At 35.9% G+C, this 26,091-nt stretch overlaps 1 long non-coding RNA gene across 2 annotated transcripts in view; it reads left to right on the forward strand.

Annotated features, from left to right (window-relative positions):
- LOC132323592 (uncharacterized) overlaps positions 1 to 25,834 on the forward strand; it is a 47,325-nt gene extending 21,491 nt beyond the window's left edge. The window contains exons 2-3 of one of the 2 annotated variants that reach the window (XR_009485378.1): positions 6,196 to 6,243; positions 25,031 to 25,834. This is a non-coding gene — a long non-coding RNA (uncharacterized LOC132323592). The remainder of the gene's footprint in view (positions 1 to 6,195; positions 6,244 to 25,030) is intronic. The other variant, XR_009485379.1, reaches the window with a different exon arrangement.
- Positions 25,835 to 26,091: the final 257 nt, after the last annotated feature.

The following is a 26,091-nucleotide window of genomic DNA, read 5'->3' on the forward strand; positions in this document are numbered from 1 at the left end:
GTTCCTAAGGTTATGTCTGTGTTACTGAGCTGAAGAGGGGCCGGACACATACTTGAGCTCTACCATGTGATAATCCACACCCTTTAACTGTTAGCCTGCTCTTGGGTGTGCTTTTGGCCATGGCCAACAAGCACTCAAGAAAAATACTGCAGGATTTGAGGAATAGCATGGGTTAGGGAATCTTACAATAGGCAGTACAAATGATGCTACCCTGGCTCAGGAGAGCAGGTGGGTTAGCCAGGCAAACGTGAGCTGCAGTTTGCTACCGGCTCCTGACTGGGCTGTAATGCATTTTCTTTTTTATGTGACCCAAGAAATTAAATGCAGCCAAACACTGGTAGAGAGACATCTTCATATGATGCCAGTCTCAAACCCGGACAGAGGACTGAGCTGTTGGTATGGGTGAAGGACAGACCAGCGTTAGGCTGACTGTGACTTCCCCAGAGCAGGCAAATTCTCAGCCTGTGAGTAGGAATGGATCTTGGCTACCTTGTGCTACCTCCAGCGAGCAGAACAAGGGTACAGAATCTGGAACCCTTCATATTTTCAGACACTTTTCTATATTCTCAATTACCATTATTATTCACTGTTTCTTCAACTATCTTTTCAAATAAATGATCCAATTCATAGACAGTGGTCTTCAGACTTCCTTTTATTCAGTATTATTCTGTGGGGGAAAAAAAAAAAGAAAAAATTAACTGCTCAAGAAGCTTGAAAAAAATCTGCTTTCTTGTATTCTTTTAAGATTTTCACATACTTTCAGAATATATTAGTAAATTATACTAATTAAGTGGATAATTAGGCTTTCTCAGATAGCATCACATGGTCTGAGCTCTCTTTCTGTTCTTTCTTTGCATGATGGCAAGTTTAAAGTTCTCCTTTCCAGTTTTGCTTCCTTTTCTCCAACTTTATACTTCACTAAACATTTTTTTACAGCGCAATCTCTCTTATTCTATTGCAATGTTAGTCTAAAAAAGCTTTTTGCTATTACTTTTCAAAATCATTCTGTCAGTCTTTCTGTCAGTGATTTTCACAGTATGTTTACACTTTTTCTGGTCTTTTTATTAAACCAGAAGTATTGTACAGTCATAAGGTCTTAATGTTATATCTAGTATCTCCTTTTTTCCTATCACTGAATCACTATCAGATCCAGTACTGAATTAACTCTCATTATTTCTTCCAGTTGTTTTAAGTACCATGCAAAAATACTGTAACCTATTTTGAAGCACCTCTTCCACCTAAGTCAAATTCCTCTTTTACAGCTTTTCATACATTTCCATATATATAGCAATACATGTATGTATAACATGAATATAATACATCTGTTTATATATATATGATAATCATGGAGACCCTCATAGGCCTAGAGAAAGTGAAACTAATCAAACATTCAATACAATCTTCATGGCTTTTGCTTCTTCCATTTTCATTTGTGAAATTATTTCTGTGTCTGCCAGCCATGTGATCTGCAGAATCTGCAAGCACGGTGATTGTTTTTAAACATAAATTATGTTTCCCTCACCTTATATTCCTTATATAACTACAGATAGTTAGATTCTATTTATATCTTAGCCAGGCCTGTTTCTAATGCAATCAAAGAACAATTCTTGGAATTTGTAGTGGTATTGCATCTCTCAAGACCACCTGTACCTAAGCTGTATTTATGAACAGAAAGATCTATTTTTTCATTATTATCTCCTGCTTTATAGATTATGTTTTCACATCTTAATGTAGCAATTCACTCAAAGTTATTCTCCTCTGGCAAATGTTTCCCTATGGTTACACTTACTCTCTTGCTGAAATATCTTTCCTGTTTTGTTAGTATTTTCAGCAATGCTTTCCTTACTGTTTCTAATAGATTTTAAAAGAAAGACATTTAAACTGATTTTTTAAAGTGAGATTTTATCACTCAAAAATCTCAAATAAAAATACACAAAGTTGAGTGTAGAAAAAAATCTTATCGTCAAACTACAAGTCTGAATTTTAGATTAGTAGTATTATCAAAAAAAGCAATAGTTTTGTGACTTAAGCTACACCAATACAGTACTCTCAAAACTATTTTCTAAAACTGTGCTGTCAGTTTGATGTACTTCCTTCTAACAATAACGTGCTATTGTTAAAATTATATTATTTTTCATGATGAGCAAGGCCTTAGTCCACAGCAACTCTGCTGTAAAATCAATAGGAGTATTAAGTCACAGATTATTTCAGGATCTGTATTGCTTTATATTGTTAATAGAAAGGACAGATCTTCAGCAACCAGTAGTGACTTAAATGTATGCTGTCAATGTGTATCATTTGAGGGTATACTCAAAAAGCCCCATCATTTTTTACATGGGTTTTAATATTCTTTTGTTTTCTATGGATAATTTTCATATAGTTTTTCTTTATAAACTTTGTTGCAGTCAATGCAACTTAATTTTAGCAAAAACTTTCTGCTTCTACTGTTCAACACAAACTCTCATTGGTGTAACTATTTTAGAGATTCCAAATTTCCTCTGCTTTCTAATCATTGTCTGTAATGTCATCCTCATGCTCAACACACATCTGGCAAAGGTGTTTTGTTAATGGCCTCCAAATTATGCAAAGTCCTGCAGGTAACTACACTAGTTAAAAACTTCTGGGCACCATAAATGACTCTCACTCACACCTCCAATAATTTTCTAGTATTTTGCTATTATTGCTACTATTCAGGCCATTATTTCTGCCTATATTTTACACATATAAAGCAAAAGTTCTGAACATCGCTGCTTATGTTTTATCATGGCATTCATTTTACTGCAATCCAAATAATTTAGATTATCTAAAGAACATTTAGTATACCTAATAAAATATCCCATAAAAAACATTAACTATTATTCAGTATTTCTGCTACAGCAGAGCATGATTTTCAAAAATTCTTCTGATTTTATGCATGTATACCTTTTAGTTGTCTTTTCCAAAAAATTCTATCTCCTTACATTGCTATCAGTACAAAGCACTCTTTCCAATAGCATTTTTCTTTATATGAAACTGAAAACGTTTGCCATACCATTTATGAACACAGCATGGTTTCATTCATGCTCTTTTTAAGTTAGCATTCCTATACTGAACAAGTATCATAAGTCTTTATTTTTACAGGAATGTTTATCTCTGTCTGTAGTTACTATTCCATTGATGTTGGAAGCAAGGTACTTTGATCCTCTGAAGGCATATGTATCATAAAAAAACCTAAAACACTAAGTTTCTTCTCTGCTTTACTGGAAGTCCTAAAATAGCAGATCCATCCAGCATTTAGAAGTAAATATACTCTTGGGTATATATGATCACGCTAAAGGCAATATTCTAGGCAAATGGATGCAAACATATGAGAAAAAAGGGATCAGTATTGGACCAAAAGAGTTAGGAGAGACCAAGGTAGAAAGGAACCACAAACTTAGATTAACAAAAGGAACAAAAAAAGGGGAGAAGACGGAACTTAAGAGGAGGAGAGATCTTTGACAGGTATAACAAGAAAATACTACCAGAGGGAGAAAGAAAAGAGGTTGACCTTTTAATAATTACTGAATAGAAAAAGAAATTTCACCTTTTAGTAAGTCAGATTTTACCAATATGCAACTTTGTAAGTCTACCCCACATTTTGCAAGTGAGCCATGTAGGACTCAGTTGTTGAAATAAAGACTAATGCTGTATTTTATTATATTTTTATGTCTTTAATGGATTTTATACTCTTCACATTTAATTTTACATTTCTACAAACATCTTTAAGTTACAATTACATTGGGAAACCAACACATTTTATATGAAGGCAAAATAACAATATTTTTTGATTACTCAAACCATAAAAAAATTCATGAGTACCATAGTCTTCTTTTTCTATGTCTTCATTACAATACTATCAGTCAGGAAAATACTGGTATCAGCATCAAAGGAAGAGCCAGCAATCTTCCACATCACAAGTTAGGACAATAGTTTCAACATGGAAAGTAGGATTGTCAGAGAGGTAGCAAGTGAAAAGCTTCAGAAAGGATGGCAGCTGTAAAGAGTCAGAAAAAAAAAAACAGGGAAAGATAAGATAACAAGATTGAAAAGGACAGGAAAAAACAATACTCAGGAAATGGCAAGAGCAACAATTGTGTTTATCCATATTAGAAACAGTACAAGAACACTGACAGAAAAGATGAGGAATAAGGCAGTCATCCTTAGTGAGGTCTAATGACAAGATCTACTGTGGTATGACATGCTCAGTTATTTCTCAATGAAGGTGACAGGCCAGTCACTTAACTTTTAGTTTGAACTAGTCAGTTCAGAGCACGATTCCTGTGAAGTCAGCAAACTAAAGTGGGCACCTCCAGAGGGCGATTCATCCCATCCTAAGATCTGAATCTTTGCCTCTGAATCACATATTTGAAATGTAATTAATTTTGTGAAGTTCACTAAGTATTTATGAAGATAGCATTTTATCTTCAAGATGAATATTTATGGATAACAACATCTAAATTAAAATAATAAGTGATTCAGCATATTTTCAACTTCCTTTAATCTGAACAAAGAAAATTTACTAATGACTTTCATCTGCACAGAACATATAACAGGTTTGTGCTGCAAAATATTTTTTTCTACTGAACAGTATTTGTATGAACTACACTGAGCACAAAAATGAAGTCTGATCCAAATAAAAGGAAGTTTGCTTTTCTGTTAGAGCTAATTACATACTATTGGACTTTAAGTTTATCTGCTGTAAATAAAAATTTAGGCTTAATATCACTGGGATTCTCTATTCCAAAATTGAAGACACAATTAATTAAATATCACATTTAACTGATACTTAAAATAGCATGACTGATATTTCTGTAATTTGTTACTAAATACAGTAAATACTGCTGTGAAAAAATGCTGAAATCCAATGTCATGGTCATGGAGACATATTATAATGGTTATTTTAAACTAACTATAATTAAATAAAAGAGTCATGGGTAAAGGGCTGGTTTTAAAGTTGGTATATAGCCCAGTCTGTGCAGGAAACTTCAGTGTGGAACTGGTCTCTGGAAACAACCTCTTCATACCACCTTCACCAGCTTGCCAGCTCAGATGCAAAGCTAAGACTGTGTGCTTACAGAACAGCAGTACCAAAGCATAAATAATCAGAGAAGGGGATGGGAAAGTGAGCTTTCCTCCTGGGCAGTCATCTGGGGGCTGGAAGACACCACAAGGACAGCTCATTGTTGGCACTTCCTTGTCAATATGGAAAGTCTGAGAGACATAGTCCTAGGACTGGCATGGTCTTCCACTAATAACTATTTCAGAATACAATCATCTTGATATTGCCTATTACATGAGGACAACACAGAGCTGCCAGTTACAATGCAATTAAAAAGACATCTCTAGAATTTAAATATACTTGAAATGGGATTTTGCACTGAACAATTTACATGACCTAAACATTCTAGAATCACGCAACATTAAATAGTGTAATATCAATGCAAAACAACATACTAGCAAGGGCTTAACCATAAAATAGACCAAAAAAGTCTCTTATTTAGAACTTCTAAAAATTGTATCTGCATTTAATTTCATTTTCTTTTTAGAATGAAGAGTAGAGTTATGTTAGTTTTTTTGTATTCATATCTTTACTGGGTGCCCTTAAAAACTGCTGCCCAATGACACAGACATGGCATAGGAATGGGAACCCTATCACAGAGCAATTTATAGCATAGTTCTTATGCTGACCTATCTCTATCAGCAGAAATTAATACACTACATTCCAAAAAGTAGATGTTACCATTCCAAAATTAATTGTGAACTGGCAGCATAAGGCCTCTCCCTGCCCCACCCATTTTCACTCTCTGTCCCCTTTCAGAGGGGATGTTATTCTGCCATACATCAGCTCAGGGCTCAGTTACAATGAAGTGTTCCTCAGGTGAACAGTTAAAATGCTTTATGTGTACCACTGAGGGAATGTACAAAAATGGGAGATCCTTATCTCTGTAGTTATATGGGGTTTTTGCATGGTAATTAATGAAGACCAGTTATAGTCACTGTATGTATATTTGTTAATTGCTTAGTTTAAAAAGTATAAGATTTCCCTAAACATATACTCTTGCTATAATACTATATATACTTATGTGGATCATGCAGAAACTAAGCACATCCACGATCAAATTACTGAATGAAACCTTTTTTTGTAATTTCCTAATTTATTTTATTTTATTACAGCTTATGGATGAAATCTACACTGATGTCTAACCTGTAACAAGTGACAATGTAAGTAATCCATTGTTCTAAGCTACATTTGGTTATGAATTGACTGACTTTGCCTAATCCTGCTGAGTAACAGCTAATTAGCAGGTTTTATTTTCAGTTTCAGTATTATTACAATTATTAGGTTTTACACAGAAATTCTGACATTCTTTACTGTTACTGCATGCGTGCTTTTGCCTTTTCCCTAGTGCTAGTGACTAGAATTAACAGAAACATATATTTTAAAGATGGTTTTGATTTTTTTCATGTCCAATAGTGGGGTTTTTAAGACTAACATGGGAAGACAAACATTGGGGTGCTCATTATTTCAGCATCAATTTTGTGATTCAGGTTGGCCCTGAAAGTCAATTTAAAGCTTTCCTTAGAAGCGACTGTGCTAAAATAAAAATGCACAGGGAGTAAAGTACAGCTCAGAACAGCAGTTAGAAAGCTGAAGTCACACTCTGTTTTCCATGTAAGCACAAAGCATAACATATCTGAGCACTATATAAAAAATATTACTGGAAATACTGGAAATACTCACCTGACTCCTCTCTTTCATCCTATTATTTCTCCTATGCTCATTAAGTTTTTTTCATCTTTCCTTTTGTAAACGAGAATCATTTCCTTCTCCCTGTTTCAGTTTCTTCCTTTGCTTTTTCCTACTCACCTGCACAGTTTCTGGAATTCCAGAATTTAAAAGAGCTATGGATCCAATCCTGGGGTTAAATACCAAGTTCTGAAAGTTGTAGCATGTATGAAGATCAATAACTTAAATTACTTCCAGCAAAGATATAAAAACACTGGAATAAAGTTCAGCAATGAATCTATTTATATAACTGAAACCTTAGGATGAGATCATCATTCTGCAAAGAGCTATGCTCATACAGCAAAACAATGATTTCTATAAATTTGAATTAAATCACTATCTCTGCTACCTACTTTTCATGTTTAACTGTTATGAGAAGGGCATGTCCACTTCTCTCCTTCAGCACCATTCTAAATGATGCACACAATGCTTCAACAAATTAAATGATTCATATCTTTAAATATTTACAACCACTTATTATTAGATATTTAGGAGATAAAAATAGCAAGAGCTAAGACTACCATCTTGTACACAAATATAAGTATTTTCTATCCTGTAACAATTAATAAACAACATTTATTACCTGCATCCATGACATAGATTTTTAAATGCCAGGTCTTGTAAACACAAAATCCATCTGTATAGTATTTTTTCAAGTAGCTTAATAGCCATAATATCAAATGTTGTTTCACACATAGTATGAACATTTGATGTTTCATTGACACAGTAACAGGAAGCCAGCTCAGTGTAAGTTACTTTGTAGAAGATAGTGCCAGAACTTCAAGGTGTTACTCCTCAGGAATCATGAACTCCAGCAGTCTTTGAAGATAAAATGACATATGACAAACAGTAAAAGTAAAGCCAATTTTTAGGGACCAATGCTGAGAATGATCTCTATATCCAGTATAGAAATCCAATCAAGAGAGAAACACAAAAATAGTTTCCTTTTAAAATAACGCACCCTCTTAGAAAAAAGCCCAAACCAACCAACACCCCCCACCCCAAAAGTGCTTTTTTTTTTACTATTGTTAGGGTGATCTTGGTACATTATCTATTTGTATCTATTTGTATAGTCATGTGCTGACAGGATTATTAATTACTGAGTTCAAGTTACAAACTTGAGCAGAAACCATGTATCTTGTTAGCTAAGTTTAGTCATAGACATAAGTGGGCAATCATAATCAATACTGAGAAGGAAAACTGTTAAGTAAAAGCTGAAGACTTATGAAAAGATCAGTGCCAAAAACCCCCACTGCATTAAAAAAAAACCTTTTCATTTAAGAGGATGTCCTATGACACTGCTTTCAGTCTTTCTGCAGACTCTTTAGTCTGCATAAACAACTTTTTAGGGATTTGCAAAATAATTATGAAAAGAAATCCCACCATCCATAAGCTTCAATTTAACACCAATAGGTGTAATAATCCACTGGATTAATTGATTGTTAGGAAGATCATAAATCACAGAAAAATGTAAATCAAAGAGACCAGGCTTTAGAAATCCAAGACTTTTTTCCCACTGTTTAGTAAGACAACCGTTATCTAAAAGTCATAATTCATCATGTGGAAAACTCCATCATGTTCTTATGAGTTACATAGGAAGGGAAAAAAGGAATAAATGAATCAGCAGATTTCAAATGATGGGACATGTCCCACTTGGAGAAGATGCCAGCTGTACATTGTAAAGGAGAAGCATTATCATTGTGCAGCCAGCTTTCCACAGCATCTCATTTGAATCCTTTTGTATTCACTGGTGAGGCCATGCTGCCAGTACTGTACTCAGTCTGGGGCTCCTCACTATGAGAAGGACATGGACATGCTGGAGCATCAGAGGAGGGCAACAGAGCTGGGGAAGGGTCTGGATCTCAAGTCCTGTGAGGAGCAGGTGAGGGAGCTGAGGTTGTTCAGTCTGGAATAAAGGAGACCTAAGGGGAGACCTTATCACTCTCTACAACTGCCTGAAAGGAGAGTGGAGCCAGCTGGGGGTCAGTCTCTTCCCCCAGGTAGTAACCAGTGAGAGAATAAGAGGAAATGGCCTTAAGTTGTTCCAGAGAAGGTTTAGATTGGATATTAGGAAACAGTTCTTCACAGAGAGGGTTGTTAAGTACTGAAGCAGGCTGTCCAGGGCATTTAAAAGACATGTGGATACAGCACTTCGGGACACAGTTTAATGGGGGACTTTTATTGTTAGGTTTATAGTTAACTTGATGATCTTAAGGGCCTTTTCCAATCTAAATAATTCTATTCTGTGATTCATTTGTCCATCTGCATCTGCAGTGCAGAACTCTGCAGATGGGAGGCTGAGGAAAGTATAGTGGGACAGAAGACAAGCTTTAGATGGAAAATATTTATAGGACCATTTGTACCTTTGCATGTAATTGTTCATGGAGTAAGCAGGAAAGTAGGTTTTCCATTTAAAAGGGTCATGTCCAGAAACTGGAGAGGAAGCTGAGGTTCCAGAAGACACATAAGGGTGTAGCTAGGACAAGTGTGGCGTGAGCTAGAGTCAGAGAGCTGTAGCCATGTTCTCTAGTTAAGTGACTTTCAACTGACCCCAGTGTATTTACTCTAATGTGATCTTTCAAACTCTTATTAAAATCCCTTCTCTGATACCTATCCCAAATTCTTCATTCTTATGCACTTATCCTCAGACCTAACAATACACCCCATTACTGCTTCTATACCCATATGCCTTGCCTGGAGTCATAAATCCTTCTCTCCCATTGCTCACAGGAAAACTCAGGAAAGCACATTTCCCCACAGTATAGCAGAAGTCACTCTCTCCTTCCTTCCAAGTTGCTTTCTGATACAAGGCAAAGATTCCCCTCAATCTCATATTCAGCTTGTAGCTCAAGCCAGACCAAAACCAACATCAGAATCATGTAAGCTAGCAACAGGTATTTAGCAAGATAATATAAAAACAAGCACAGCCCCCCTTATTTCCACATTTGTATCAAAAGAAATGAGTAAGAAAAATAGAACATAAAAAGGTTAAACAGAGGACCTGTCAACTTGCTTTATCCTTTTAAAAAAGTTATTGTCAGTATTTGTTTCTAGTATCTTGTTTAAATTTCATACAATACCTTACAGTGATTTTAGATCAGACATATTATTTCTTTAAGATCTTTTTTTAAGATAAACATATTTATACTACTTGAATACAGCATATAGTTTAGTGTACCTCAAACTTGACACCACCACAATTCCTAAGAAAAATATGCACAGAAGGTTGGAAAAGCTAACATCTCTGCAAATTACTTTTGGATGTGCTTGTATGGTACTCAGGACAATGGGAAGTAAAGTCTGTCAAGGGCAACTAAAAGCACTGCTAATATAAATATTTTATGATGCTGGAAAATTTTCAATAGTAAGAAAAAAGTAATAAGAAACATGATATGAGGACAAAGAAGCTTTTTACAATGTAAAATTATCATTCAGGGAAATAAAAGAAGTTGGTCAAATACAATTGGGATTTTGAAAAAGTAACAAATGGGTAATAAGACATGGTAATAATTGTAAGGAAAGTTTATGCCATTAATAATGACAGAATGGAAAATTCTAAAATCTGTTTTTCTGGCAATGAGAAATCAGGCTTTAATTCAAAGAAATATATATATTGTAGTAGAGGAGTTGACAAATTTATTTTTGTCAGATGAGGACTCAAGACTTGAAAAATCTTACTTATTTACCAGCAAACGAAATCTACTAGTTGGGAATATATATGACAAGTAGGACTAGTGAAGAATTTCAGGGATACTCAAGGATGATACAATGATTCAGAACCCCATACTTCTGTTACTGGGGAAGGCATGATGGGGACAGAAGGATTAGTGCTGCCAGACTACTTTTCCTGGCTCCTTTCTGGGCACCTCTTGCTGCTGCTTCTTGTGAAGAGAATGCAACGTACCTAAAACTGAGAAGGTAGGGAGTGCTCTCTACTTTTTCATACACTCCAGATCATCAGTTCCCACTTTGTTTTGAGCAACAGATCATTATCGGCCCTCAGCAATTTTCAAAAGCCACCACACACCCATCTGATCAAACTTTTAATTGGAAATACCATTTAAAGCACAGTTATGGTTTAGCCAAACAGATGTTCAATTCACCATAGCCTTGGAGTCCACTAGGGATTTGCAGACAACAGCTTGGAAACCATTCCAGCTGTTGCAAAGGTACAATGATATCTTCTATTCCATCCCTCCCTCCAGACCTTCTGGTTGCTGCATGAAATATTTCTGCTTCTTTATCTGATTTCCCCTGGGATTAATTTTAGGGCCTGTGTCTGCTTTTAGCTTCTGAAGTAGCAGAAAACTGGCATTTGCCATTGCCCACAGGTTAGTGAACAGTAGAAGTAAAACTGATCTGCACATCCATAATATTGCTACTGCTAGAAAAAGGAAAAATAAAAAAACATCTACAGATTTAAGAAGACGGGAACATTGATTGATTAATGTGTAAAAAACTATCATCAATCAATGAGGACAACAAACTTATTTACAGATCCAGAATGATTTTAAGAAATTAATAGATGCTGCTAAAAATCCATGCAAACACCAGTAAGGTGGCTTGAGAGCCCTGGCTTCTAAGAGCAGCAGCAAGACATTACCCATCACTTTAACAGTGATATTCCAACCCTGTAGCAGGCAGGAACTCCAAGTTCAAAACACATACTTTAAGTTCATTGAGGTTATGAAACTCTGAGAAAACAGGGAGAAAGAATCTTCTCTTCATTTTGCAGCCCCTGCTGTTAAAAAGCACAGCTACAAGTCCCTGCCTTCCTGAGTGGCACGACTGGTCACAGCCTGCTGAGCTCATGGTTTATGGGCTGATGGCTGCTGTAATCCAACAGCCACTGCCTCTCTCTGATGATGGATTCAGCTGAACAGTGGGGTCAGCGATATCTGGCCACTGTGACAGCCACAGCTCCTGGATCACCACAGGTCCTGCTGTGAGATCCTTCTGCAGCTCTTCAGGGTCAACATTAGGTCTGCCTCCAACTGTGAATATTTTCCTTTTATCATCTGCAATATTTACAATTGCACTTTTCCAGACTGTTTAGGAACAGGTGGACCAGCAAAGGTGCCAATACAAACCAGTGTTAAAACTGCCCATTAGTCTCTATACTGTTTCTTATCTTCTAACCCTTTAGTAATCCACAAAGAATTTTAAATGACTCCCTGCTTCATTTTGTTAATAGTTTTCAGTTACAGAACTTTTTAAAACTTTTGGGTCACTTTTTTCCTGTGCATCTGGAAGTGACTCTTTCAAATAACTACCAAAACTCTAAGACAAAACTACTTGTACAAAAGGGCATGATGGTTGCTATTACACCTATCCACGTTCCTATAAACACAATCACTGGCATTTTGTCTGTCATGGTAGCCTGATATTTTAGTCCATTAGTCCATGACCATCCCTAAAACCCTTTTCAAAACTAGGGTCACATTTGTTTCTTTCCATTCCTCTGTTATCAAGGCTAATTTATATACCAGATTACACAACAGAGTTCATGGTTTGCTCACCAATTTAATTTCTGAATTTTTCTAGGACTACTGAATGAACAGCATGTTATTGGGCAATTTATTAATGTGTATTCAATCAATTTGTTTAAAAACCTTTTATTGAGGTATCAAATCTGAACTACTCCCTATAAAAATAACTTCTATTTGGGGATGTCCCTAATCATCCTGTCATAAACATTGCCAGTGCAATAAGTTCAATTTCTTTCTATAATGGCTTTGTCTTTCTCCTTAACCACAACTATCTATTAAACTCACTTCTCATCTCGCAAAGTTTACACTGGAAAAAGACAGGGTTTGGCTTTTAGAATTTTAGCCCATTGCATTTCAAAATCTTTTGTTCTGCCTCATACCAGGTCTACACTTGCCAGAATTGTGCTCTTTTCTGCTTTGCTTGCTTGGATTTTGCTTTTTTAAAAACCTCTATTTATTTCTAGTAGCTTCTTTTACTGCTGAATTGTGTTGGAAAAGTCTTATTTAATCGGGTTAGAAAACAAAGCCCCTGTGTATTTTTAATATTTATTTAAACTGTGTCTTCATTAGTATACAATTCTTTTTTTAAACAAGACTGGACTTTTTAAAAATTTCATTTTAAGCTTTTTTTCTCCTACAAGTACGACAAACTTGAGTATAATATCTCACTACTGAATGGTTCTCCCACAGTTATTTGTTGCATGTTGATCTAAACTAAATCAAGGACTGTCTTTCTCCTTCTGGATTCCCTATCTTGTTTGCTCAAAAATTAGTGCTCAGTGATATCTAAATAGACAGCCTGTGCATGATGGCCTAATGAGGCCTAACATTAAGTTTATCCAGTGTGTGTATATATATATATATATATATATATAGATAGATATATATATAACCAAGAACTGTTATGTATGTTATCTATAACCATAAACTGCTGCTTATGATCAAGCTTTTCGGTTGTACAGTCTCCCCAGGCTCCCACAGTACTTCACAGCAATTTCATCTCCATCTCACCAACTAGCCCAGAGCTCTTACTAAAGTTCTCCTACTCAGCCATAGAACCATGTAGAACTACATTTTGTGGTTATTCTGATAAAATTAGACTATTGGACTATATTTTCTTTGGTACATACCGCACAGTCCAATCTGCCATCTCTGTAATCAGCCAGGCACTCAACATTCCATCATCTCTGTACAATCTAAACACTGACATTTCAGGGTACCTTTAAAAGAAAATGTTACATGCAGATCCACTTACAGAAAGAGGGTGACATGCCTGGGTAATTCCTAATTGAATTAATCCTTACCACTTCTCTAAAGGCTCATTATTTTTGAAGCACAATGCAACCAGAGCATTATGAGATAGGGATGTATCAAGATACCAAATAAAAACCAGTGTAGGTTCCTTCCCAACAGAGACCAAATGGCATTTGAAAAAGGACTGATGAATGGCACCATTATGGTTATTTAAGATTTCTGTACCAAGAGATGCTGTGTCAGGAATGAAGTTTGCTGCAAAAGTATAAGAAGACCTTCTGCATACACTGCAGACCATTGTGATATTTGCACTTATTTCCTTATACGAGAAGGGAGAATCTGGAGGAGAGGGAGAGGGAGAGGGAGAGGGAGAGGGAGAGGGAGAGGGAGAGGGAGAGGGAGAGGGAGAGGGAGAGGGAGAGGGAGAGGGAGAGGGAGAGGGAGGAATGCTTTCAGGACACAATGGCAGTAGCTACAGACTTCAGTTTGACAGCTGAGAAGACCTCTGGGGCTAACATTTTTTCTATTGGCTGCAACTCATTTATTTTCCTTTTATGAGACCTCTGGTTGGAGCACCTTCTTTCTGCATTAAATTTTGACGTGGCATTAGGCACAACAGAAGCCAACAGCTAGGCTGCAGCATCCAGTGTATATTCATTATTATTTATCTGTACTACCATAAATCTTGGAAGGCCTCACCATGGGCCACTGTGTATTACACTGGGTCATGAATAAACACACAACAAAATATAGATATGCTTAAATTCTACATAAAGAGACAACAGAGGGATTATGGCAGAGTCCAAATGCAATGACAGTACTACTGTGATAGGCATTGGCATTAATATACCTGCAGTATAACTGTTGTCTAGTTGTATTGCTTAAAGCTTCACAGTGCATAAAACTTTCAAGAAAATATTAGAGGAAAGATAGTGAACACTTTTGTTTATCAAGAAGTCAACCAGTACATGAGAGGCAGCTGAGGAGAAAATATTCAGTGTGGTCTGAAAATTCAATGACTGAATGAAGGAAGTTGGCATCATATGTTGATCAAAACCAGAGTCAGCCTCTTGATACTGAAGGAGAGGTATCAGGTAGAAATAGTCCTGATGAGCCTTGAAAATAAAGACAGATAGCTTATCTTTATTGCTTTAAAATAAAGCAGGAAATTGAAAATAGCAAAGAGTAGGTTTGGAAAATGGTATTTACATTAGGGCAGCACTTTGACAGCTAATGAGCAAGGCAAGGCTGCATTTTGTCAAGACAAAGTAGAAGATTTTCTAATAAAGACTTGATCGATGAAAAACCTGCTGACAGAGAAGAATGATCATCCTTTATGGATTGAAAAAAGATTCCTAAAATGCAGGTTTACACTAGATTTTATGACAAAACAAATGACAGCATGATGGTGTCATTCAGAAAGGGTCCAGAGAAGTTTTATGAGGGCCTCAACCCAAATACTAAAAAACCTACTAACAAAAGAGTAATAGTTCTAACTGCAAATAAGGAACTGAGGGTATTGCTGAAGAAGATTTTCATGCATTAATTCTGCTTAGGATTGGAAAAGAAGAGGTATTTGAAACACATAAAACATTGTTTTTCCTATAAATACTGTGAAATAAGAAAATTCTTTTATGACACTTTTATTACTAACTTGTTACAGCTATCTATGCTACCATGTTTTGACTTTCAAGGGTTGAAGAAAAACAATGTTCCTGATGTTACAATGTGAGGAGTGCCTCATTCGATACAAATAAAGACATGCTACATTCAGGACAGTCACCATATTAGCAAACAGCAGTAGGGGAAGAGATCAAAAAAACTTACAATTAACATGCTGAAATGCTGAGGCACGTTCCTTTGCTCTTCCTTCTCAGTGCACAGAAGGAAACTTTGTTGCTGTAGTTTGGCATTTCAGCTCTTGAGGTATTCTCAAGAGCTGACAAAGTGTAGCTGTGCAGCAAATGCCTGCTCCCTACATTCCAAAACATCATCTCCTTCTCTTGATATCTGTTTTATTCCTTTGGTCCTGGTTTCAGTCATTTATTGCATCATGGCATGTGTTAAATGAAAGAGACCATCAGATCAGGTACTCAACAACAGGGCTAAGGAGCAGTGAGTATTGGAGAGCTGGTTACAGCAGGAGACAATTCTGAGTTCCTTTTCTTCTAAACATTGGTAGCGGCGCTGCTGCAGGCAGAACAGAGCTATGCCCCAGCATTATCTCCCTCAAAGTACTGGGAAATTGCAATCACAGGAAGGGGAAGCAGTCACACCCAGGTGGTCTGCCTCTCAGTGGTGATGAGAGAAAAAATCAGATAGAGATGAAACACGCAGAGGATTCCCAATACCCACTCACCAGCATGTCACTTTCCTGCCTTTCCTCCTCTGAAATGAGATCTGTTCTGAGGCAATTCTAATCTAGAGGCTCAGCTAGAAGGCTGTGTTTAGGGGGTTTTTTGCAATCACCAAATCTAATTCTGCTTTCCTTTCTTTCACCCAACTCACTAAAAGTAAAATATATATATGGCCAATAGGTGAAAATGGCAAACATTCAGGTCTAAACATTTTGAAAAGAAAATACGCTGATCAGGATTTTTTTAATGTAAAATGAAACATTGAGTGTTCAGAAACATTTCAGTTTCTGAAATGAAATCATTATTTCGTTTCATATTGAAAAAAATCTCAATTTGTGTGGTATATTGCAGAATCTCAAAAGAATAAGTGTTCAGGTTTTTAAATGAGAACTCTGAAAATACCCATCCCATAATTAACATAATGAAATTTTGATTTGAGCGCTGTTGAAGGTGATACATTTCAAAATCATTAAGTTTTGTGTTTGAACAAGAAATTATGGCTTCTGCTTGGCACTAATTTTATATATCAACCCATTGTCTTCTCTTCTTAGTTGTAACTGTCATCTTGAATCTCCAACTCATACTGTAATTCACAAGTAGTCACTGAGTCTTCTTTAACACTTCAAAGTTCTTCTACTCCTCTCCAGCAGAAGAAAACCAAAAACTTCAAGAAAAGCATTTACTGAAAAATTTTAACTTAAATCTATCATATATTCAGTGCAATGAAAAATACCAGTAGCTATCCATTTAGTTCTCCTCTCAGGTATATTTTTCAAAGCCATATTAAGGGGTTTGGTTTTGTTTTGGGGGTTTTTGTTTGTTGGTTTGTTTTTTTTTTTAACTGGACTCTCTAGTCTGATTTCTCTTTTGGTCTTGCTCTTTCTTCAAATTATTTTCATGCTGCTCTTGTGCCAAGCAATAAAAATAATCCTGCGCTCCTTAACCTTTACTCATCAATTATTATCTGTGTCCTTGCTCCATGAGAAAGAATCTCTAATTGTCCTTACATACAATTCCTCCAGACCTTCACAGCCCCTTGGTAGTTATCCACAAATTCAGTAACATTTCCAGTTCTTCCTTTTTTTTTCTTTTTTTTTTTTTTTTTTTGGTATGAAGACACAGCTGAAAGCATCCTTGAATTTAAATACCAGAAAGGAAATACAACATCATAAAAAAGGGCACAGAGCTTACAATGCCCCTTTTGTTATACAGGGAAAACACCTACATGTAGTTTTTGCTCATTTGTATATAAACACAGGAGTCAAAGCAATGACTGTACCCATAACTACAGGAAAAGAACTTCCTCCTTAACCCAAGCATAGATATTTATAGCTATTTTTGGGTGAATTCAATGACATATGATAGGGGTAATATGTAGTTCTTGCCTAAGACTATAGCTAATCAGCATGTATGATCAAATTCACTCATAATGCCAGCTCACTTTAATTTAACCAAGGTACACTGACACAAATATAAGTGTATATTTATTAACATTCCAGTATTCAACCCTGCAAGAAATTACGTTAGTAAATCAGTTAGCAATATCTATACAAATATTAGTGGTATAAACAGTTTTTAAAGATCTATAAATTTCAAAAAGCTTATCCATCAAAACACAGAGCAACTCAGAGACACACCATTCTGAAAATAAAGAAAACAAACAACTCTGAACTCCCTACCTAATTGTAGTAGGGAAGAACGTCAGGGTCCCATGGTGAATTACCTAAGATTAATAAGATCCTTAATGGGTATACTCTATATATTTTCTAAAAAGAACTGAAGTAATTTGACATAAGTCGAACCTCTTGATTCACATTTTTATCACTATTAGTTTGCCAACATCAGTAAAGGCTAACTATTGAAAAAGTCAATCATTTTAATGTACTTACAGCTGAATTTTCTCATCATGTGATCAACTATCCACAAAGCCTCAGTGCCATTAAGAAGTTTTGAGGAATATAGTATTTGGTACTGCCAAAAAAACATAATTAAAAGAATGCATGTAAATTATACTAATTTTCTAATTAGAAATGTTTTATGATTAATTCTCATCTAAAGTACAAGTGGGGCAAAAGCAGGACTTACATTATCCCAATAGGCAGGTTCCAGTACAATCAATGAGATAGTGACAGAATGCACAGTAAGGAGTCACAGTAGGGTCCTGATGTTGCAACTGAACCTTCACAAAAAGAACCCCGCACTACTGCAGAATCTCCTGAATTTCAATAGGGCCCTACCCACACATAATCAATTACAGAGTCTGCCTATGTGGGAGTAACAACAGAGAGAACAGGACCTGTTCCTCCACACACCTGCAAAAATATCAAGAATAAAAAAAAATAAAATTAGTAACATGCAGCAAAACCTACTGATAGCCTTTTTTATTACAGCATTTAGCACATAATAAAGGAGTTCCATACATCTTTAAGTGGCATATTTTTAGAGGAATTTTTAGCTCCTTCTTTAAAGAATGTTGGCTTAAAATTGCCTATGAATTTTACATGTAGTGACAGCACATTATGGAAGCTTTTACTGATATTAGTTGAAATATAATTTTTTAATTATCACTTTCTAAAAATTAATTATCCTAGTTTCCTTGGTCTACTGTGCGAGTCACTTTTTAGTGCTTCAACCTTCTTAAAGTCTGTCCCACAACATCCATTTTAGGGATGCAAGATAGGTCTGTGAATTTATTGAGGTCTTCATGACTGTGAAAGTATCTGACCACATACAGTAGCATCCATGACTGAAGTCTTCAAAAATACATAATGAAAAGCAGTTTAGAATTAGTAATTCTTAGACCAAAAAGTGGTAGCTTTTTAAAACAAAAAATCCTTATGAAAAAGGAAGTCCTTTACTAAGTTTAAGGACTTTGGGCACACCATTTAAAACACAGGAAGCACACAACATAGTGTTAAACACACCACCACTTTGCTGTTCACACAAAACTTAACATCCATTATTTGACCTTAATCTTCTTATTAAAAATACATCTAGGTTGATCTTTAAAAGGAAAATGTTATAAATTACAATATTTTTATATATTATAACCATTTAAAAAACAGATAGCCATAGGTTCCGTTAAGTAATATTTAACTGGTGACACTAGGCAAGACTACTGGTAATAAATATTTTAAGAACAGATAGATCCTAGAAACATGCAAAAGCACATTTCTTCATTCCTTTAATATAGATAGCTCTGCAGAAACAACAATACTTAAAACAAATACACAAAAAAGCTAGGACCAAATGAAAGGATTTGAGAATCTAAAAACCCAAAAGTTTCATAAAATGGAATGCAGTTTGTTCGAGGAGTTTTTTTGTAATGACTAATTGTTCTCTTCCTGGCTTTGATTTTGTGAAAAAACCCCATGAAAATTAGCAGAAAATGGAAAAGAGTATCACAAGCCTTTGTTCCTTGCTGCCAGGTTGATGGTTTTCAACTGGGCAAACAAATTTGACATTTCAAGACAATTACCTTATGATACTGAACTGGAAGTGTTACTTCTCATGTTACTTCTTTCAAATTTTACATTTCATATGCATGACACTTAGGCTTGTTATTCTGAGAAATTCAACTGCTTTTAAATAATATGCTACTGCACTAAATTCTGCTTAAAGAGTGTTGTATCTTGACCCCTGTCTAACATAACATAGAAAATTTTAAAATATCAGATATATGCCAAGTTAGTGTGCCTACCTGAGCCTGTAGAGTGAGTGACACAGCACCTCTGGCAATTTAACCTACCCATTTCTCACTGACTGAGATGAATGGGCAGACAATACCTTTCAGAATGATTTTGGTGACAAAATCACACAGCTACATATTTAGCATTTCTCAAGTTGCAATGGAGTGTGGTAACTTAAAGCCTGATCCTAATACTGTTTTCTCTCCCTGTATCCAGTTCCACATCTTTCTTCCCAATGGAAGTATATTGGAATACAATGCATATTTTCTGCACTGTTCCAAAAGAGTAGGTTGTAGGATGGGTCAGGGACACATAGCTGCAGTCTAAATTACAGTCAGTTTCTGGAGAGAGCTGAAAACACAGTTTTACAATTTTGACAGCCTAAGAAATAGCTCAGAGCTAACATACAAACAGCCAAAGAAATGAAATACTGAAGCTGTCACAACAGTTCCCTTCTCTGACATGGACAAGAAAAATCCAGGTATAGAAAACACCGTATCATGGAATGATTCACAAGTGTTTTGGAAGACTAGAGGGCCCTGGCAAAACCAAGGCTTTTTCATGACTAGCAGAAATAATGAAGTCTAGTTACCTACCTGCATCCTTACAGGTGCCACCAACACACTTGTACCGAAGCTAGCCTGGCTGTTTTCCCATTCTCTTCTAAACAGATTTCTCTAAATTTCAGCCTCTAATGTTTAGTAGAACAGGAAGCAGCTCACATTGTGGCCAGGTCTGAGCTACACATGTCGACTGGCAGACCAACCAAGCATGCTGACCTGCAAGGCAACAGGTTGAAGAGAACAGAAAATTTCTAAGTCCATGCTGCAGCTTTTTCTACCCCAGGGGCACTAATTTGAGTCCCTTCTCTACTCACAGCTGCTAAATTTCATTCAAATTGCAGAAACTTGACTTTGTGACCTCTACCTCTATATCAAATGCAGCCGAAATTAAGCAGTGGATTTGAAAGTTATTAGGAGACAACACAATCCTATATATCTTGTTTTGCTCAGAACCAAGACATGAAAACACTGTAGCATAATCACTGTGATAATGATTTTTATGTCACTGTTTTCATTCAGGAGTTACACCACAAAGTCAGATACAGCAGAGCACAATTGTTACACAGTGATAGCATAAATGAATCCAGAGAATGTAGAGACTTTCAATAAGACTGGATTCACTTTGCAAGGTGAACAGAGCCCTGTATACAGGTTGCTTCATAAAGGTGATAATTTAACAGAAGTACAGTATTTTTTTAACTTACCATGACTCTAACTGACTGCCCTTCATGGAGATCTGTGCTTCTCTTCAAACTCCATACTATCTTTCCTAAGGCTTAAAAAAAGTTTAATGATAGACAGCTCAATAAAACAGCCACATCAAGTCTAATCAGTCTATTCAGCATACTTGTACTTTTGTGGGGGTTTTTTGTTGAGTTGGTTGTTTTTTGGGTTTTTTGGATTTTTTTTTTTAGAATAGGCACAGTGATTTTTAAAGCATCACCTTAAAATCCTGATCTTACTTCCTGGATCCTGATATCCAAAATTAGAGAATAGTTTTTAATAATATGTAAAACCCAGATTATTTTCTATAAATAGCATCCACAATTCTCTGCTTACCCTTTCTATTGATATTGCACTTCATTTTTAACTTGTGTATTTCTCACTAAAAAGGCAAACTTGAAATCAGAGGGGTTTATATGTTGCTGGATTCCAGGACGAAGGAAAGAAATTGAAAAAGTATAATGACCTCTCTAAAACTCCAGTAAAAAAAGAAGAGAGACAAATAATAATCAGTGTGGAAAAGTTAATAGAAAACTTGACATTAGAGGAAAGGTTAGCAGGACACAACAGGTATAAGAAGAATCAGGGAAGTGAAATTGATTCAGCCAAATGGGGATGGAACAAAAGAAACAAACTTATATTCTAAGCAGGGTAATGAAAACAAGCCTTTCAAAACAGTTTGACATTGGCCTACCTTCTCTGTCAAAGTAAAAGAATTACATCAATTCAAAAAATGCCTCAAGAAAACCTTAAAACCATTTAACTTAAAGCATTTGAAGTAGCTAAACTCTGCTCAGCTAAGCAACTAAAGAAGGGCTTAAATCTGGAAATCAGTTTACATCCTATTGTTACCTTTCACTAGGTCTGTAGTATCAAAAACATAATCAGAACTGAGCCTCAGTTCCTTACCCTGATAACACTCAGACTCACACTTTGGTGCTGGTCGGGATCCAGCCCATTGGTTACCAGATAAACAAAGTCAATACAAGATGCAAGGGGCTAAAGTGGGTTCAGACTCTTCTCTCCCACACTCTTGCAAATATTTTTACTTAAGTGCAAGATTAACTGATGAAGAGAATGCAGATAGTTAAATGTTCAAAATTAATTCAAGAATCAGCTCTCTAGAAGAAAACTAAAGAAAAAATGGCTGAGAAAGAACAAAGAAATGGATTGTTGAATCTGTATTAAAAATAAATGACCTCTGGGTTACATCTCAATGCACTGTGCCTGAAAACTACAGCTTCTTTCTGGTTTAAGTATTAAACCTTGTTTTTAAAACATGAAATGGTAAAGAACCTTGGCAAAGGTTAAATAAGTTTAGCGGTTGATAACAGTACTAATTAAAGTCATTCTCAACACAGGGTGTAGCTCAGATGTTGGCATAAAGGGCTCAGCATCTCTCTTGGCTATTTAAACACATTTGTGCTTCCAAACCCAGTTTGATAAACATCTGAGAGAGGGTAAATATCCCATATTCTAAGAGGATAAACTGTAGAAATCATAAGCCACTAATAGGGTTCTGTCCCTTTTACTCCCTACTCTACATTACAGTTACTAAAGGAAAACAAAAATTTATTTGTTGAGATACCAAAAAGGTCTGGGGTATCTCTCAGCATTCTTTGAACTTCCGGTCACTGTGATCCATCTCCTGAGCTATGGATCATCCTGTGCACCATTATTTTAAACTGTCACCTATCTAAATTATCAGGAAGTCAACAACAACACTTAACAACTATATTCTTACACAAGCAAGCCTCTGCTACCATCCTTTATTTATATCTAAAAGAAAGGAAACTTCTCATTTTAAGATCTATGCTTAATAAAACCATACATATAAAAATCATTACCTAGTGATTCTATGACTCGGATTAAAGACCTGATTAAGGCAGTGAAATAAAGGGAGAAATAGTTCCTCTATATTCAGTCACCTTTTCACAAAATGGCTAAACAAAATAATGTTTTGTTCTTCCCAGGAGGATTATGAACACTACTAAAATTTTATAAATGTTGTGAAGTTCAGAGTTCAAAACTTCCCAGAAACTGGGAAATTAGAGAAGTAAATTAACATCTTGCATCTTTCAGTCTTAAAAGAAACAAATTGTATGCAAAAGAGCAAACAAAGTAATACTAGCTAAAAGCACTTTCAGATCCCCCACTCCTGCATTCATTTCAGTGGCATTTCATTTAGTTGCAGGCATTCAAATCTGTAAAATTTAAACTTCAGTCTTTTAAACAGCTTCATATGTCCCGAACTTCACTCTTCTAAGTAGTGCTACTGATAAAAGTATTCATGTGAATAGAGTTAGGCACAGGACTAAGGCTAAAGAAAGTAATAAAGAAATTAACTAATGAATTCAGTGTATCATTAACAGTTATTTTTAAAGTTAGGGACAGCAAGGAATAAAGCAAAGTTTGAAAAATTAACAGCCAGAATATGGGGGGTGGAGGAAAAATTAGGTTACGTTCCCAGAAATCACCCCACAAAACTCTAATTTCAATACCTATAAAATAAAAGAATCAGTGCTAAACAGGAAAAAATAATAGAGCATCCCTAACTTAAAAGTCATGACAACCACACTCTTTTCTCACCATTTGATGAGTCTTCTTCGGTTCAAGCTTGAAGTTCATGGCTGCTGGGGAGAAGATCACTTGGCCACTGTTCTGCTGTAATTAATCCATGAATAAAAGAATGGGCTTCAGTTTTCACAGATACCAAGACAGAACTTTTCATAGCCATTAAATCCACAAAAATATTAAAACGTTTAGAAGTTACAGTTAGACCATTTAAGAAAAACTTTAACACAGAACCTAAGTTTAATACCAACTCCTTTATTAAATCCTCAGGGATAAGTTTGTTATTATGAGTCAGGCCTATAGATATGTAGGAGTCACTATAAGATGCTAACAAAACATAGAAATCCAACCTTTTGATGACTACACCACTAGTCTTTATGCTATATTGAGTATTTTAGTGGTTTAAAACAATCTAAATTTAAGGTTTGCTATTGAAAAATCAGGAGGTAAAAGAAAAAAGGCTAGTTTTATTTTTCATGTGGAAGTTCACAGGAAATCTAATAAAGTATATGCATGTCTTAAGCCAGCACATACTTCTTGCAGTCCTTACAGTCTATAGAAGTATCCTTAGACCAGATTTATTCTGGCAAATTCAAAACTCTGTTTTCATTGTACAATAGTAAATGCTGTCCACTTCAGTCCTAGGTTGACAACCTCTGTCATTGCAAGCAGACTAAAACTGCAAAAGCAATGAATTCCAAATCCTGTATTTGTCAGGGTAAAATAGAGACTGAATGGCTACAGCAGAAAGCAAAACACACATGAAGGAGGATGCCCAACTACAGTTACTAGGTTATTAAACTGAAACTTTAAACTTCAAATGATCTGAAATGTACAGAGGAGGCCTGAAGAGAGGCTTAGATGAACCTATAACAAGGATCTAGAAGGCTGGATGAGCATTAGGGGGCAAGGCAGAGCTCAAATTAGAAAAATAAATAGGAAAAAAGTTCAACTTTTCACTGGTTATATGTCCATATACAATACAAACACTGAATACCAAAACAATATGTAGGTGTGCAATTATTATAATCATGTGGGTGTACCTTAGTGCCCCCCAACTGGTCTAACTTATCTAGGAACTTTCCAGATGAAATAGAATAACATGCAAGAGCCCAGGCAAGCCAAATGATCTAACTAAAAAGTTACACAGTAATGACACAATGCCAGTTTTCATTACAACAAATTCCTCTAATCCTCACAGTTGTAAAATAAATCTTAAAAACACGTAGCAAGGTAATTTGTAAAGTAATGCATGCCTGAGCCAGAAGACAGCCTCCAGCTTTCTAACCATCCCTAGCTATGAGTTTCTGTGTCATTTCAGCAGACAAGTGCCTTGCATTGGTTTTGCCACCTCTCAACTGGATCTAAGCAATCCAGTATATTCATGCACAAAGCCTGCTGCATATAGGAAACTCCAAGTACAGGAAGCTCTTGGAGATGTCATCTTAGCAATGTAGGGTATTATAAGCCCTTCTTTACACTAATTTTATCTAGACTTTTAATTTACAAATTTGGGGGCTCAGGATTCTCCAGTGCATAAACCCAGGATTCCTAAAAAGCGCCTTCCTTCTAGGTCTCTAGACTGGATCCAGTTGGCAACTGTTTCCCACTCCTGACATAAGAGGACCTATGCAAGAAGTGGGAAAAAAAGCTGAAAGTTCTACAGACAGAACTTTCTCAGGGCCGGTGAAAGTCTAATGAATGAAACTGCATAAGAACTAAGGGCCATCAGAAATCTAACTGCACCTTGCTTGAAGAACAAAACATATTACTTCAGCCTTACCTCACTAACATAAAGACATAATGTGTATGGAAGACAGATACAATAAACTGAAAACATTCAATAGCACATGCTCCTTCCCTTGGCAACAAAAGAGCAGACAATATGACAAGTGCTGGTCATGTCACTTCTTACTGTATGAGGAGATTCTCTGACAATTTAATGGCACTCTCTGAGGAGAAGAACCTGTAATGCAGGACAGGCACTATGAGGAGGTGTTCAGAATGAGAATTGCATGAAGAAAGGAGTTGATTGTAGAAACTGCAGCTTAACCTCGTATCTGCTTCCACAGCAGATAAGACATGCACCACTCCGATGAGTCCAATTTGTTTGGGATGGAAATTTGATCTAAAAGATAGACATTATTTTTGCTGAGGCTCAAAATCCCTTTCTTTTCTTTCTGTCCTCAGCTGTGTTCCTGCTGTGGCTTTTTGGCTTGGCTAGTCACTGAGGAAACACACTGATGATCCTTTCCCAGATGCTACAGCTAAAGAATGCAATAGCCACCTCCTCTTACATGGATTTTTAAACTACAGCAATTGCCTTTCTAAATTGTTCTAATTCTCAGTTAAATATTTACCCATTCTGATCCACAAATTATTGTAATTGTGCATTATTTAAGAGATGTGGATAGAAGGTGTAAACTAAGACTATCACATTAGGTTTAAGCTTTATGCAGTCCTAAGTAATTCTGAGAATAATGATTGTGTAATGTCACTATTAGCTTTGTAAGTCCGAAACACAAGAGCATAATAATAAAGAGAACTACACAGTGTGCTTACACATAATATTCATTTCAGTCTGTGCAGAACTGGGGCCTATGTGCATTAAGAATGGAACCTGAGAGCAAGTAC

This window comes from Haemorhous mexicanus, chromosome 2, assembly GCF_027477595.1.
Source record: "Haemorhous mexicanus isolate bHaeMex1 chromosome 2, bHaeMex1.pri, whole genome shotgun sequence".
NCBI classification, from domain to species: Eukaryota; Metazoa; Chordata; class Aves; order Passeriformes; family Fringillidae; genus Haemorhous; species Haemorhous mexicanus.